We start from the raw sequence: 15068 nt of genomic DNA, 5'->3' as shown, positions 1-15068 counted from the left end.
ACTTTGTGTCTTTTTGTTTTGTAAATTGGCATCTGCAGTTCCTTGTTTCTACAAGCAATGAGAAAACGATGTGGATTTGATGTGGATTTAAGGTGAGGGGGGGGCAGAAGGATGTGAGGGGTGTTGAGAGATGGGGTGGTCTGTGTACAGGACCCTTTGATCGGTGGCGCAGTGGGTAGAGCTGCTGACTGACGGCGCCAGAGACCCGGGTTCGATCCTGACCACGGGTGCTGTCTGCACAGGTAGGTTCTCCCCGTGACCTGCGTGGGTTTTCTCCAACGTCGTACAGGTTTGCAGGTTAATTGGCTTGGTGTTAACATAAAATTGTCCCTCGTGTGTGTGTAGGGTAGTGTCAGTGTGCAGGGATCGCTGGTCGGCGCGGACTCGGTGGGCCGAAGGGCCTGTTTCCGCGCTGTGTCTCTAAACTAAACTAAACTATTAAATCAAATCTCAGTGAGTGGAGTGGTTGTTATAGGTGGGTGAAGTCTACCATCTGCTGGTGGCTGGGCAGACGGGCAGACGAGGAGGAGGAGGGGAGACCATTCCCAGCAAGGACACTGGGCAGTGCCAACATTCGCCAGTCACGGGAAGGCAAAACCATCGCGGTTCCTCACCGAGTGCAGGCAGGTGGCAAAGCTGGCAGAGACTGTCAAACTGAAACATAGAAACATAGAAAATAGGTGCAGGAGTAGGCCATTCGACCCTTCGAGCCTGCACCGCCATTCAATATGATCGTGGCTGATCATCCAACTCAGTATCCCATACCTGCCTTCTCTCCATACCCCCTGATCCCTTTAGCCATAAGGGCCACATCTAACTCCCTCTTAAATATAGCCAATCAACTGGTCTTAACTACCTTCTGTGGCAGAGAATTCCACAGATTCACCACTCTCTGTGTGAAGAAATGTTTTCTCATCTCGGTCCTAAAAGACTTCCCCCTTATCCTTAAGCTGTGACCCCTTGTTCTGGACTTCCCCAACATCGGGAACAATCTTCCTGCATCTAGCCTCTCCAACCCCTTAAGAATTTTGTATGTTTCTATAAGATCCCCCCTCAGTCTTCTAAATTCCAGCGAGTACAAGCCGAGTCTATCCAGTCTTTCTTCATATGAAAGTCCTGCCATCCCAGGGATCAATCTGGTGAACCTTCTCTGTACTCCCTCTAAGGCTAGAATGTCTTTCCTACTCCCTCTAAGGCTAGAATGTCTTTCCTCAGATTAGGAGACCAAAACATCTATCTATCTATATACTAAAACTCTCGTTTGTTTGTTTGTTTGTTTGTTTGTTTGTTTGTTTGTTTGTTCCTGGACTACAGCCAAAACCGTGCACGATAACATGCAGGTGGAGGAGATGAGCTTAACTTGGTTTCATTGGCCATCAACACTGTGGGCTGAAGGGCCTGCTCCTGGCCATGGGGAGAAGGCAGGAGAATGGGGTTAGGAGGGAGAGAGAGATCAGCCGTGATTGAATGGCGGAGTAGCCCTGATGGGCCGAATGGCCTAATTCTACTCTAACCAGGAATGGACTAATTCTATCACTTATTATGGCGAGTCCGAAAACTTGTTGGTTGTAGAAGAAGTTTATTGCAGCCGCAATATTCGAATACAGAGTTAAACAACAAGGGGTATAAGAAAATAACTGCAGATGCTGGTACAAATCGATTTATTCACAAAATGATCACAGATGCGGCGTAGACGGAGGAATTGGGAGTAGGGGATAGACTTTTTGCAGGGGACCGGGTGGGAAGAAGTGTAGTCCAGATAGCTGTGCGAGTCGGTGGGCTTGTAATAAATGTCAGTCACTAGTTTTTCTCCTGTGATGGAGATGGTCTGACAGGGAACGCAGGAACGCGCCCAACCCGCTACCTGTTTCCGTAGGCCATGCCAGACAAACCGAGCTGCTACCAAAGCAGAGGTGGAGCGGATGGACGGGTGCGCCAGCCCATGAATGGCATCGAAAACCCGGCGCTGAAGGGAGGGCGGTACTACCGGCCTGGGACGGGGAAGAGAAACATCGCACCAGACTTTTGTGCCTTCCGACCCACAAGCTACCTGGGCCAATTTCAATCCCGAAGTGGTGGACTGGTATGCCGAAGCGGTATCCGCTAGAAGCTGTGCCTCCGCAAGCTCCTGGGGATCCACTTCGCAGTCCACCGCCGAAATAGGGGGAAAAGCAGGTCTAGACAGGGCGTCAGCAACGGCATTAAGCTTACCCGCGACATGACGGACATCGGTGGTGAATTCGGAGATAGCAGTCAGGTGCCGCTGCTGGCGGGCCGACCATGGGTCAGACAATTTTTAAAAAGCAAATGTTAATGGCTTGTGGTCCGTAAAGGCCACAAATGGGCGGCCCTCAAGGAAGTACCTGAAATGACGAACAGCTAAATAGAGAGCTAGAAGCTCTCGGTCAAATGCGCTATACTTCAGCTCGGCCGAATTTAGTTGCCGGCTGAAAAACGCTAAAGGCTGCCAACGGCCACCGACCTGCTGCTCCAGAACCCCGCCCACCGCCACGTCAGAGGCGTCAACCGTCAGGGCCGTGGGGGCGGAGGGGCTCGGGTGGACCAACATGGTGGCGTCTGCCAAGGCTGCCTTAGCTGCTGTAAAAGCCGACTCTGCGGCCGGGGACCATATCAACTCTACCGGTTTTCCTGCAAGGCATTGGAAAAGCGGGCGCAGGACTCGCGCAGCTGCCGGAACGAACCTATGGTAGAAATTAACCATGCCTACGAACTCCTGTAGCCCTTTTACTGTGGTGGGCCTGGGAAATGCCCGGATAGCCTCCACCTTCTCGGGCAAAGGGGTAATTCTGTGCCCTAGAAAATCAAGAGCAGGGAGGCCGAATTGACATTTGGAGGGTTGGATAATGAGCCCGTGGTCTTGGAGCCGCTGGAACACGGTCCGCAAGTGGACCTGGTGTTCCTGCACTGAGGGGCTGGCGACCAGTATGTCGTCTAAATAAATAAACAAAAAGGGTAAACCCCGGCCCACGCGGTCCATCAGTCGTTGGAAAGCCTGTGCCGCGTTCTTTAAACCGAAAGGCATACGCAACCATTCAAACAACCCGAACGGAGTAATCGTTGCAGTTTTCTGTACGTCCTCCGGTCGCACCGGAATCTGGTGGTATCCTCGCACCAAATCGATTTTGGAGAACACCACCGCTCCTTCCAGCCCAGACGAAAAGTCCTGTAGGTGCGGTATGGGGTAGCGATCAGCCGTGGTGACAGCATTGAGACGCCGATAATCGCCACATGATCTCCACCCCCCAGATGCCTTGGAGACCATATGTAACGGCGAGGCCCACGGGCTGTCAGACTGACGGACAATTCCCATTTCCTCCATCTTCCTGAACTCCGCCCGTGCCACCACCAGTTTGTCTGGCGGTAGTCTCCTGGCCCGAGCGAAAACGGGAGGGCCTTCGGTGCGGATGTGATGGACCACGCCGTGCTTGGTCGAAGACGTGTCAAAACGTTGAATGAGCAGCTCTGGAAACTCCGCCAGGATCTCAGCATATGAGTCAGGGGCCGCGACGACGGCCTGGACAGTAGGGCTGGGCGGGGAGGCGATTGTCGGAGCGACGTGCTCATCTCCGGCGGAGGGTCGGAGGTCGTTACCGCGGACATCAGGGACCAGTGAAAAAGCCCAGAGAAAATCTGCGCCCAGGATCGCTTGTCTGACGTCGGCTATGATGAATGGCCATTCGTACGTGCGGAGGCCTAACACAAGGGACATCTTCCGTATACCGAAAGTGCGAATTGGGCTGCCATTAACCGCGATGAGGGTGGGACCTGTCTTACACGATCTGGTTTCGAGGTCAGTCGGCGGCACTATACTGACGATGGCTCCCGTGTCCACCAAAAATTCTGTGTCCGTGAATCGATCATGGACGTAGAGGCGTCGGTTTTGGCCAATCGTAACTGCCCCTATGTACGATCGGCCGAGGCATTTCCCGCGAAGGTACAAGGCGAGCGGCAGTTGCGGGATTCGCTACCCCATCGTAGGTGATAATAGCACCAGCCGCGCTTGTGCGGATCTTTTTGGCGGGCTTTCGGAGAATTGGCGGGAGACGCGGCGCCATCTTGATGTCGCTGTGGCGTGGTCACTGATGTCGAGACCTTGTTGATCGAACCGCTTGCCTTGTTTTTTGCCGCTATGAGCGCGTCCGCTTTCGCTGCATATGCTTCGGGGTCCTTAAAAGAACAATCCGTAGCAGCAGTCGGACATCCTCAGGGAGCTTCTCTCGGAATGCCTGTTCGAACATAGGGCAATCCGTATGCTCACCGGCTAGCATCATCATTTCGGACATGAGAACAGAAGGTGAACGCTTGCCGCGCTTAACACCGGTGTGCCCGGCGCGGCCATCAACAACGAGGCGTCGTGTTCCTGCATAGTCGGTGATCGTCCAGATCATGTCGGGGTCACCAATATGGCGAGTCCGAAAACTTGTTGGTTGTAGAAGAAGTTTATTGCAGCCGCAATATTCGAATACAGAGTTAAACAACAAGGTACAGGACAACCATCAAAAACTTACTGTCTTCTTCGAAGACTTCGCCGAACTGAACATTTCGGGCGCCAAAAGCGCACATGACCACGCTGGCCAATCAGCGATGTCGCTCCCTGGACCAATCCCCATGGTCGCGTTCACACGTGACCTCGCTGGCCAATCCGAGGGTTCGACGACCTGGACCATTCTCTATGGTCGCTACATTATGGCCTTATGACCTTTGCTTTACTGTTCTGTGTACAAAAGATAAACTTACTTAAAGAGAATGCACTGACAATTCACAAGACTGTTCCTTAGTTTAGAGATATAGCACAGAAACAGGCCCTTCGGCCCAACGAGTCTGCACCGACCAGCGATCCCCACACACTAACACTATCCTACACCCACCAGGGACAATTTACACAGGGGGCACAGTGACCTCCTCCCCTCCACAGGGGGCGCTGTGAACTCCCTCCACAGGGGGCGCTATGAGCTCCTCCTCTCCACAGGGGGCGCTGTGACCTCCCCTCCACAGGGGGCGCTATGAGCTCCTCCCCTCCACAGGGGGGCACTGTGACCTCCCTCCACAGTGGGCGCTGTGACCTCCCTCCACAGGGGAGGCTGTGACCTCCTCCCCTCCACAGTGGGCGCTGCGACCTTCCCTCCAAAGGGGGCGCTGTGACCTCCTCCCCTCCACAGGGGGCGCTATGACCTCCCTCCACAGGGGGCGCTGTGACCTCCCTCCACAGGGGGCGCAGTGAGCTCCTCCCCTCCACAGGGGGGGCTGTGACCACCTCCCCTCCACAGGGGGCGCTGCGACCTCATCCCCTCCACAGGGGCGCTGTGACCTCCTCCCCTCCACAGGGGGCGCTGTGACCTCCCCTGCACAGGGGGCGCTGTGATCTCCCTCCACAGGGGTTTATATCAAAGGTGTTTATTCACAAAATGCTGGAGTAACTCAGCAGGTCAGGCAGTATCTCAGAAGAGAAGGAATGGGTGACGTTTCGGGTCCAGACCCTGCAGTTATTTTCTTATACTCCCCTCCACAGGGAGCGCTGTGACCTCATCCCTTCCACAGGGGGCGCTATGAGCTCCTCCTCTGCACAGGGGGCGCTATGAGCTCCTCCTCTGCACAGGGGGCGCTGCGGCGAGGAGGATAGTCGTTGCTCCGGGAGACGGGCGGTCGGTCGGACGAACGAACGGCGGCGGCTTCTCCTTCTCTGCGGACCGGGACCGGGACCGGGACCAGGTACCTGAGGCGACGGGCGGGGGTTGGTTGCGAGGCCGGGGCTCTGGGGCGCTGGCGCTTCATTCCAGGCCCGCTCGGCTCTTAAAGGGACCGCGTCTCCCCAGGAACAGGCCCTTCGGCCCACTACCTCGCTCCGTGCTCAACACCTCCACACACGCCCGGAGAACCGTCATCGCCCGGAACGTCGTCACCCGTTCCTTCTCTCCACCACAGACGCTGCCTGAGCCGCTGAGTTAGTTACTCCGGCATCTTGTGTCCACCTCCACATGGCTCAGGCCTTCAATTCTTCACAAAAGACTTCGCAAAATGGACCACCCCCCACCCCACCCCCACCCCACCCCCCACCCCACCCCCACCCCCACCCCCACCCTCACCCCACCCCCACCCCACCCCCACCCCCACCCCACCCCCCACCCCCACCCCCACCCCCACCCACCCCCCCACCCCACCCCACCCCCACCCCACCCCACCCCACCCCACCCCCACCCCACCCCACCCCCACCCCCACCCCACCCCACCCCACCCCACCCCACCCTCACCCCACCCCCACCCTCACCCCACCCCACCCCCACCCCCACCCCACCCCACCCCCCACCCCACCCCACCCCACCCCACCCCACCCCACCCTCCCCCACCCCCCCCACCCCACCCCACCCCACCCCACCCCCACCCCACCCCCCCACCCCACCCCCACCCCACCCCCACCCCACCCCACCCCACCCCCACCCACCCCACCCACCCCACCCCCCCCCACCCCCACCCCACCCCACCCCCACCCCACCCCACCCCCCCCACACCCCACCCCACCCCACCCCACCCCACCCCCACCCCCACCCCACCACCCCACCCCACCCCACCCCACCCCACCCCCACCCCACCCCCACCCCACCCCCACCCCACCCACCCCACCCTCACCCCACCCCACCCCACCCCACCCCCACCCACCCCACCCCACCCCACCCTCACCCACCCCACCCCACCCACCCCACCCCACCCTCACCCCACCCCCACCTCACCCCACCCTCACCCCACCTCACCCCACCCTCACCCCACCCCACCCACCCCACCCCACCCCACCCCACCCCACCCTCACCCCACCCCCACCCCACCCTCACCCCACCCCACCCCACCCTCACCCCACCCCACCCCTCACCCCACCCCACCCCCACCTCACCCCACCCTCACCCCCACCCCACCCCACCCCCACCCTCACCTCACCCCACCCTCACCCCACCCCACCCTCACCCCACCCCACCCCACCCCTCACCCCCACCCCACCCCACCCTCACCCCACCCCACCCCACCCCACCCTCACCCACCCCACCCTCACCCCACCCCACCCTCACCCCACCTCACCCCACCCTCACCCACCCCACCCTCACCCCACCCTCACCCCACCCCACCCTCACCCACCCCACCCCACCCCACCCTCACCTCACCCCACCCTCACCCCACCCTCACCCCACCCCACCCTCACCCCACCCCACCCCACCCCCACCCCCCACCTCACCCACCCCACCCTCACCCCACCCCACCCTCACCCCACCCCACCCTCACCTCACCCCACCTCACCCCACCCTCACCTCACCCCACCCTCACCCCACCCCACCCTCACCCCACCCACCCCCACCCCACCCCACCCTCACCCCACCCCACCCCACCCTCACCCCACCATCACCCCACCCTCACCTCACCCCACCCTCACCCCACCCTCACCCCCCCCCACCTCACCCCACCCTCACCCCACCCTCACCCCACCCTACCCTCACCCCACCCTCACCCACCCCACCCTCACCCCACCCCACCCTCACCCCACCCCACCCCACCCTCACCCCACCCTCACCCCACCCCACCCCACCCCACCCCACCCCACCCCACCCTCACCCCACCCTCACCCCACCCCACCCTCACCCCCCCACCCCACCCCCCACCCCCCACCCCCACCCCACCCCTCACCCCACCCTCACCCCACCCCACCCCCACACCACCCCACCCTCACCCCACCCTACCCCACCCCCACCCTCACCCCACCCCACCCCCACCCCACCCTCACCCCACCCCACCCCACCTCACCCCACCCCACCCACCCTCACCCCACCCCCACCCCACCCCACCCTCACCCCACCCCACCCCACCCTCACCCCCCACCCCACCCCACCCCCACCCCCACCCCACCCTCACCCCACCCCACCCCCACCTCACCCCACCCCACCCCCACCCCCACCCCACCCTCACCCCACCCCACCCCCACCCCACCCTCACCCCCACCCCACCCCCACATCCAATCTATTGAACATTGGATCAGTCCTTGGGCCTGTTTCCACACTGTATCACTGTATGAAGTGCCTGTTTCCACACTGTATCACTATGAAGGGCCTGTTTCCACACTGTATCACTGTATGAAGGGCCTGTTTCCACACTGTATCACTGTATGAAGGGCCTGTTTCCACACTGTATCACTGTATGACCTGTTGCAGGAAGGAACTGCAGACGCTGGTTTAAACCGAAGGTAGACACAAAGTGCTGGAGTAACTCAGCGGGTCAGGCAGCATCTGTGGAGAGAAGGAATGGGTGACGTTTCGGGTCGAGACCCTTCTTCAGACTCTTTGAGATTTTGAGACTCTTTGACGTTTTGAGATGCTGCCTGACCTGTTGAGGTACTGCAGTTTTTTGTGTCTATCTTGTATATGCGCGGACTCGGTGGGCCGAAGGGCCTGTTTCCGCACTGTATCTCTAAAAATCTTTTTTTTTAAATTTTAATCTAAACCAAATTCCACCATAGCAGAATCTAAATTAAAAATAGTTTAATCAATCCAGAATCGCAGGTTTGAGTAGCAGTGACCATGAAGTGAAAGGGTTAGTTACTCAGGTCTGTTGGAGAATGATCCTCCTCCATCGACTGTGTCCAGGGTCCCCGACAGTCCTTTCAGGTTAGACATAGGTTCACATCCCCCTCCCCAGGTACCTTCCCCAGCAACTGCAGGAGACGCCACACCTGTCCCGATACCTCCCCCCTCGACTGTGCCCAGGGACCCTGACAATCCTTTCAGGTTAGGCAGAGGTTCACTTGCACCTCCTCCAACCTCATCTACTGTATCCGCTGTACAAAATGTGGACTCTTGTACATCGGCGAGACCAAATGCAGACCGGGCGATCGTTTCCCTGAACACCTTCGCTCAGCCCGCCTGAACTTACCTGATCTCCCAGTTGCTAAACACTTTAATTCTCCTTCCCATTCCCACACTGACCTTTCTGTCCTGGGCCTCCTCCATTGTCAGAGTGAGGCTAAGTGCAGATTGGAGGAACAGCATCTCATATTTCTCTTGGGCAGCTTGGAATGAATATTGATTTCTCTAACTTCAAGTAACCCCAGCATTCCCTCTCTCTCCATCCCTCCCCCACCCAAGTCGCACCAGGTTTCCGTTCTCACCTAGCAAACAGCTAACTGTTTCCTTTATCATCGTTATGTTTTTGCATATCTATCATTCATTTGGTTTCATTTCATTCATATCTTTCATTCAAAATGCTGGAGTAACTCAGCGGGACAGGCAGCATCTCTGGAGAGAAGGAATGGGTGACGTTTCAGATCGAAACCCTTCTTCATTCTGATCCGCTGCGTTACTCCGACATTTTGGGTCTATCTTTAATTACTAACTTACTTCTCTATCAGACACCGTGGCATTGTAATATATTACACGTCATTATTTAATTATATGGACTAAACGATGCGTCTCATCACATCTGCAACCAAAGCAAATTCTCAAACTGGCTAAATTGGAGCCCTTCTTCCCCGGAAGCTGTTGTTGACCTCACTGCAACATCTCGTTACCTCTCCACTGTTTCTGAACTGTTAGTCCAGTGGTTCCGACATTTTCCTTGACCTCCGTCCCCATTCATTTCTTGGGGTAGGCCATTTAGAATGGAGATGAGGAAAAACCTTTTCAGTCAGAGTGTTGTAAATCTGTGGAACTCTCTGCCTCAAAAGGCAGTGGAGGCCAGTTCTCCGAATGCATTCAAGAGAGAGCTGGATAGAGCTCTTAAGGATAGCGGAGTCAGGGGGTATGGGAAGAAGGCAGGAACGGGGTACTGATTGAGAATGATCAGCCATGATCACATTGAATGGTGCTGCTGGCTCGAAGGGCCGAATGGCCTCCTCCTGTACCTATTGTCTATTTTCACACCTTACCCATCCATATCTCTGTGTCTCCCTCCCCCCCCCCAACTCAGTCTAAAGAAGAGTCTCGACCCGAAACCTTTGCTTCTCTCCAGAGATGCTGCCTGTCCCGCTGAGTTACTCCAGCGTTTTGTGTCTATTCCCCCACAGTTTGCTGGTGTGTTGTGCCTCTACCCGACAGCACAGCGGGCAGCTCCTCTACAGCAGCATGTCGGACTGGCGCTCGCACTATCACAATGAGGATGCGGAAGATCAGGATGATGCCGAGGACAATGAAGGTACAGCAGCAGCAGCACATCACTGCACGCTCACACCGCCCCTTGGTGAAAGGCAACCGCACGCAGGGAACACGCTTCATGCACAGTACACACTAGTCTAGTCTAACAAAATAACTGCAGATGCTGCTACAAATCGAAGGTATTTATTTCACAAAATGCTGGAGTAACTCAGCGGGTCAGGCAGCATCGCAGAAGAGAAGGAATGGGTGACGTTTCGGGTCGAGATCCTTCTTCAGTCTCGACCCGAAATGTCACCTAGTCTAGTTTAGTCTACTTTAGAAATACAGTGCGGAAACAGGCCCTTCGGCCCACCGAGTCCGCGCCGACCAGCAATCCCCACATACTAACACTATCCTACACACACTAGGGACAATTTACACACACACCAAGCCAATTAACCTACAAACCTGTATGTCTTTGGAGTGTGGGAGGAAACCGCAGATCTCATAGAGTCATAGATTGATACAGTGTGGGAACAGGCCCTTCGGCCCAACTTGCCCACGCCAGCCAACAATGTCCCAGAGGAAGCCCATCTCGGACAAAGCCCACGTGGTCACGGGGAGAACGTACAAACACCATACAGACAGCACCCATAGTCGGGATCAAACTCTGGTCTCCGGCGCTGTAAGGCAGCAACTCTACCGCTGCGCCACCGTGCCGCCCTGCTGTGCCATAGTCGATGATGCTTTCACCAGCACACACTTGTCATGTGTTCAGGTGGTGTTTTGGATCGGGACCCTTCGTCAGACTGAAGAAGGGCCCCGACCCGAAACCCATCACCTATCCATGTTCTCCAGAGATGCTGTCAGACCCGCTGAGCTACTCCGGTATTTTGTGTCTTTCTTTGGTGTAAACCAGCCTCTGCCGTTCGTTCCTGTGAAGGAAGGAGTTCCTGTGAAGGGTCCCGACCAGAAACGTCACCCATCCATTTCCTCCAGAGATGCTGCCTGACCCGCTGAGTTACTCCAGCACTCTGTATCCATCTTCTCTGCAGTTCCTTGTTATTACATTATAGATTGTGATGTAGTCAGAGGGAGGTGAATCTGTGGAACTCATTGCCACAGACAGTTGTGGAAGCCGAGTCAATGGATATTTTGAAAGCAGAGATAGATAGATTCTTGATTGATACGGGTGTCAGGAAGGCAGATGGGTAGAAGGCAGGAGAAAGAGGTTGAGAGGGAAAGATAGATCAGCCATGATTGAATGGCAGAGTAGACTTGATGAGCCAAATGGCCTAATTCTGCTCCTATCACTTATGAACATGAATTATGTGTTTGTTCTTCTTTCAGAGGAATTTAAGTTAGTAGGAAGGGACAGTTTAATCTTCCTCATTGATGCCTCGGAATGCATGTTTGAAGTGGACCGTGAAACGGACATTTCTCCGTTTGACATGACGTTACAGGTAAGAAGCGTGCTCGCTATAATCCACTAGCCCCCTGAAGCCATCGCCTTTAACTCTGGCAGGTACAGAACCACTAATGCAAAGGCAGTGAGCGGAAGTGGGAGAAATACAAAATTAATTTTGGCGTCGCCTACCTGGTAGCTGCAGCTTTCCATGAATAAACCATCCCAATTGCACCTCATATTTCGCCTGGGCAGCTTGCAGCCCAGTGGTATGAACATCGACTTCCACAACTTTAGATAGTTCCTCTGTCCCTCTCTTCCCCTCCTCCTTCCCAGATCTCCCTCTATCTTCCTGTCTCCACCTATATCCTTCCTTTGTCCCGCCCCCCTGACATCAGTCTGAAGAAGGGTCTCGACCCGAAACGTCACCCATTCCTTCTCTCCTGAGATGCTGCCTGACCTGCTGAGTTACTCCAGCATTTTGTGAATAAATACCTTCGATTTGTACCAGCATCTGCAGTTATTTTCTCATACAATGTATATCAAGAGTGTTTAATTGTCACATGCTCTGACAACAGACTATTAATTTCCTCCTTGCAGCAGTGTTACAGGTCTGTGAACACAGTACACATAGATAATATATAATAATAAAGCTAAAAATTCAATAAACTAATAACCCAAAAACGAGTGTAAAAAAGCTCGACATACTTTAATCTTCCTGAACAATAGCAGCCCGGTGGCGCAGTGGTAGGGCTACTGCCTCACAGCGCTGGGGACCGGGTTCGATCCTGGCTACAGGTGCTTGTCCGCACGTAGTTTGTACGTTCTCCACGTGATCAGCACTGGTTATCTCCGACATCTTCAGTTTCCTCCCACACTCCAAAGACGTGCAGGTTTATAAGTTAATTGGCTTGGTGGAAATGAAAAATTGTCCCTAGTGTGTGTAGGATAGTGTTAGTGTCGCTGGTCGGCGCGGACTCAGTGGGGAGGCGAGGGGCCTGTTTCCGCGCTGTATCTCTAAAACTTAACAAGAACCTAAAGCAGTGGCGTTGATGGACTTTCTTTACGATTGGCATCAATGTGAGTCCGTCACCGTGCCCGTCGGAAACCATCACCACTGCGTCACTAATGTTCTCAACGATTTTAATTAATTCATTCATTAACGCCAGGCACGACGCAGATCTTCACAGGTAGGCACGCCCAGGAACTGGACACTGACCGATCTTGCTCAGGAACAGTTGTGGGGCGTGTGGATTGCACACTGACACTGTTAACTGAGAGCATCTGTTGTTGGAGTAGAGTGGAGGATGCTGCTTTGCAATCTCTTGACTAGAAAGTATTAGAAAGTGAAAATGGTTAGTTCTTTCACCTTGATTCGCACAGAGTTCAACGTCAGGAAAACAGCAGCAAAGCGGGCATGAGGTCTCACGGACGATTACACCTGTCCTCTTGATACCCAGTGACTGGGTGAGGCAGTGAAGGTAGACACACAAGACTGGAGTAACTCAGCGGGGCAGGGAGTATCTCTGGATAGAAGGAGTTCCTTCTCTCCAGAGATGCCGCCTGTCCCGCTGAGTTACTCCAGCATTTCCTGTCTATCTTCAATGTAAATAGACAATAGACAATAGGTGCAGGAGGCCATTCGGCCCTTCGAGCCAGCAACACCATTCAATGTGATCATGGCTGATCATTCTCAGTCGTCAAGTTTATTTGTCACATACACATACACGATGTGCAGTGAAATGAAAGTGGCAATGCCTGCGGATTGTGCACAAAAAAGAATGACAGTTACAGCATATAAATAAAGTTAATAAAGTTAATATAGAGAAGACAAAAATTTAGTCCCTGGAGTTATAAACGTTAACAGTTCTGATGGCCTGTGGGAAGAAACACCGTCTCATCCTCTCCGTTTTCACAGCGTGACAGCGGAGGCGTTTGCCTGACCGTAGCAGCTGGAACAGTCCGTTGCTGGGGTGGTAGGGGTCCCCCATAATGTTACTGGCTCTGGATCTGCACCTCCTGATGTATAGGTCCTGCAGGGGGGCGCTTCCGCAAACTCACTGACGTCTCTGGAACTTGCAGTACCCCGTTCCTGCCTTCTCCCCATACCCCCTGACTCCACTATCCTTAAGAGCTCTATCTAGCTCTGTTTAGTAAACCAGCATCTGTAGTTCCTTCCTACACATTGGGCTAGGCAACGTTTGCTCGCAAAATGGTTACGTAACTTGACCAATGATCCAAAAGTCTAAACTCATCAAGGCATCCGAGTTCCAATCCCACTTTGGAAACTGGGAAATTTACACTTGTGTTATTATATTGATCTGGCTTTAAATGAAAATAGCAGCAATAACCATGAACTAACTAGATTTCTGTCAATTCAACCCCGTTAATAATGTCACCACTGGGTCTGGCCGGCCTGCGTACGACTCCAAAATTGGCTCAGAAGGGCGGTGCGGTGACGCAGCGGGTAGAGCTGCTGCCTCACAGCGCCATAGACCCGGGTTTGATCCTGACCACGGGTGCTGTCTGCGTAGAGTTTGCACCTTCTCCCCGTGACCATGTGGGTCTTCTCCATGTGCCCCTGGCTCCAAAGATTTGCAGGTTAATTGGCTTCTATAAGTTGTCCCTAGTGTGTAGGGTAGAGCTAATGTACGGGTGATGGTTGCTCAGCCCGGACTCCACGCTGTACCTCTAGACTAAACTAAATCGTTCATAAGTTCCAGGAGCTGAATTAGGCCTTTTGGCCCATCGTCTACTCTGCCGTTCAATCGTGGCTGATATAAATTGTCCCGCCCCATCCCCTGACATCAGTCTCGTCCCGAAAAGTCACCCATTCAATAGACAATAGGTGCAGGAGGAGGCCATTCGGCCCTTCGAGCCAGCACCGCCATTCAATGTGATCATGGCTGATCATTCTCAATCAGTACCCCGTTCCTGCCTTCTCCCCATACCCCCTGACTCCGCTATCCTTAAGAGCTCTATCCAGCTCTCTCTTGAATGCATTCAGAGAATTGGCCTCCACTGCCTTCTGAGGCAGAGAATTCCACAGATTCACAACTCTCTGACTGAAAAAGTTTTTCCTCATCTCAGTTCTAAATGGCCTACCCCTTATTCTTAAACTGTGGCCCCTTGTTCTGGACTCCCCCAACATTGGGAACATGTTTCCTGCCTCTAACGTGTCCAACCCTTTAATAATCTTATACGTTTCGTTAAGATCTCCTCTCATCCTTCTAAATTCCAGTGTATACAAGCCTAGTCGCTCCAGTCTTTATTATCCCGCCCCATCCCCTGACATCAGTCTCGTCCCGAAAAGTCACCCATTCCTTCTCTCCCGAGATGCTGCCTGACCCGCTGAGTTACTCCAGCATTTTGTGTCCACCTTCTGTCAACTCCATTCTCCTGTCTTGTCTCCGTAACGCTCCCCAGCATTTGAGGTGAAGGGGTGGATGGGTAATGCATGGTGTTGTTGATTAGCGGTGGCACTGTTGGTGATTGACGTGACTCTGTTTTGCTCGCAGTGTGCCCACAAGGTGTACACCAGC

The 15068-nt window shown here is 54.8% G+C and overlaps 1 long non-coding RNA gene across 1 annotated transcript; it reads left to right on the top strand.

The window, feature by feature from the left end:
* Positions 1-5626: 5626 nt before the first annotated feature.
* On the top strand, positions 5627-15068 carry LOC144591811 (uncharacterized). The gene is made up of 4 exons (XR_013547024.1): positions 5627-5730; positions 10055-10182; positions 11472-11584; positions 15045-15068. It is a non-coding gene; the product is annotated as an uncharacterized LOC144591811 (long non-coding RNA).

The sequence above is a fragment of the Rhinoraja longicauda genome, unplaced genomic scaffold (assembly GCF_053455715.1).
Source record: "Rhinoraja longicauda isolate Sanriku21f unplaced genomic scaffold, sRhiLon1.1 Scf002056, whole genome shotgun sequence".
Taxonomy (NCBI): domain Eukaryota; kingdom Metazoa; phylum Chordata; class Chondrichthyes; order Rajiformes; family Arhynchobatidae; genus Rhinoraja; species Rhinoraja longicauda.
Note: the sequence above shows the minus strand (reverse complement) of the source record. Positions and strands in the feature narration are given on the sequence as shown.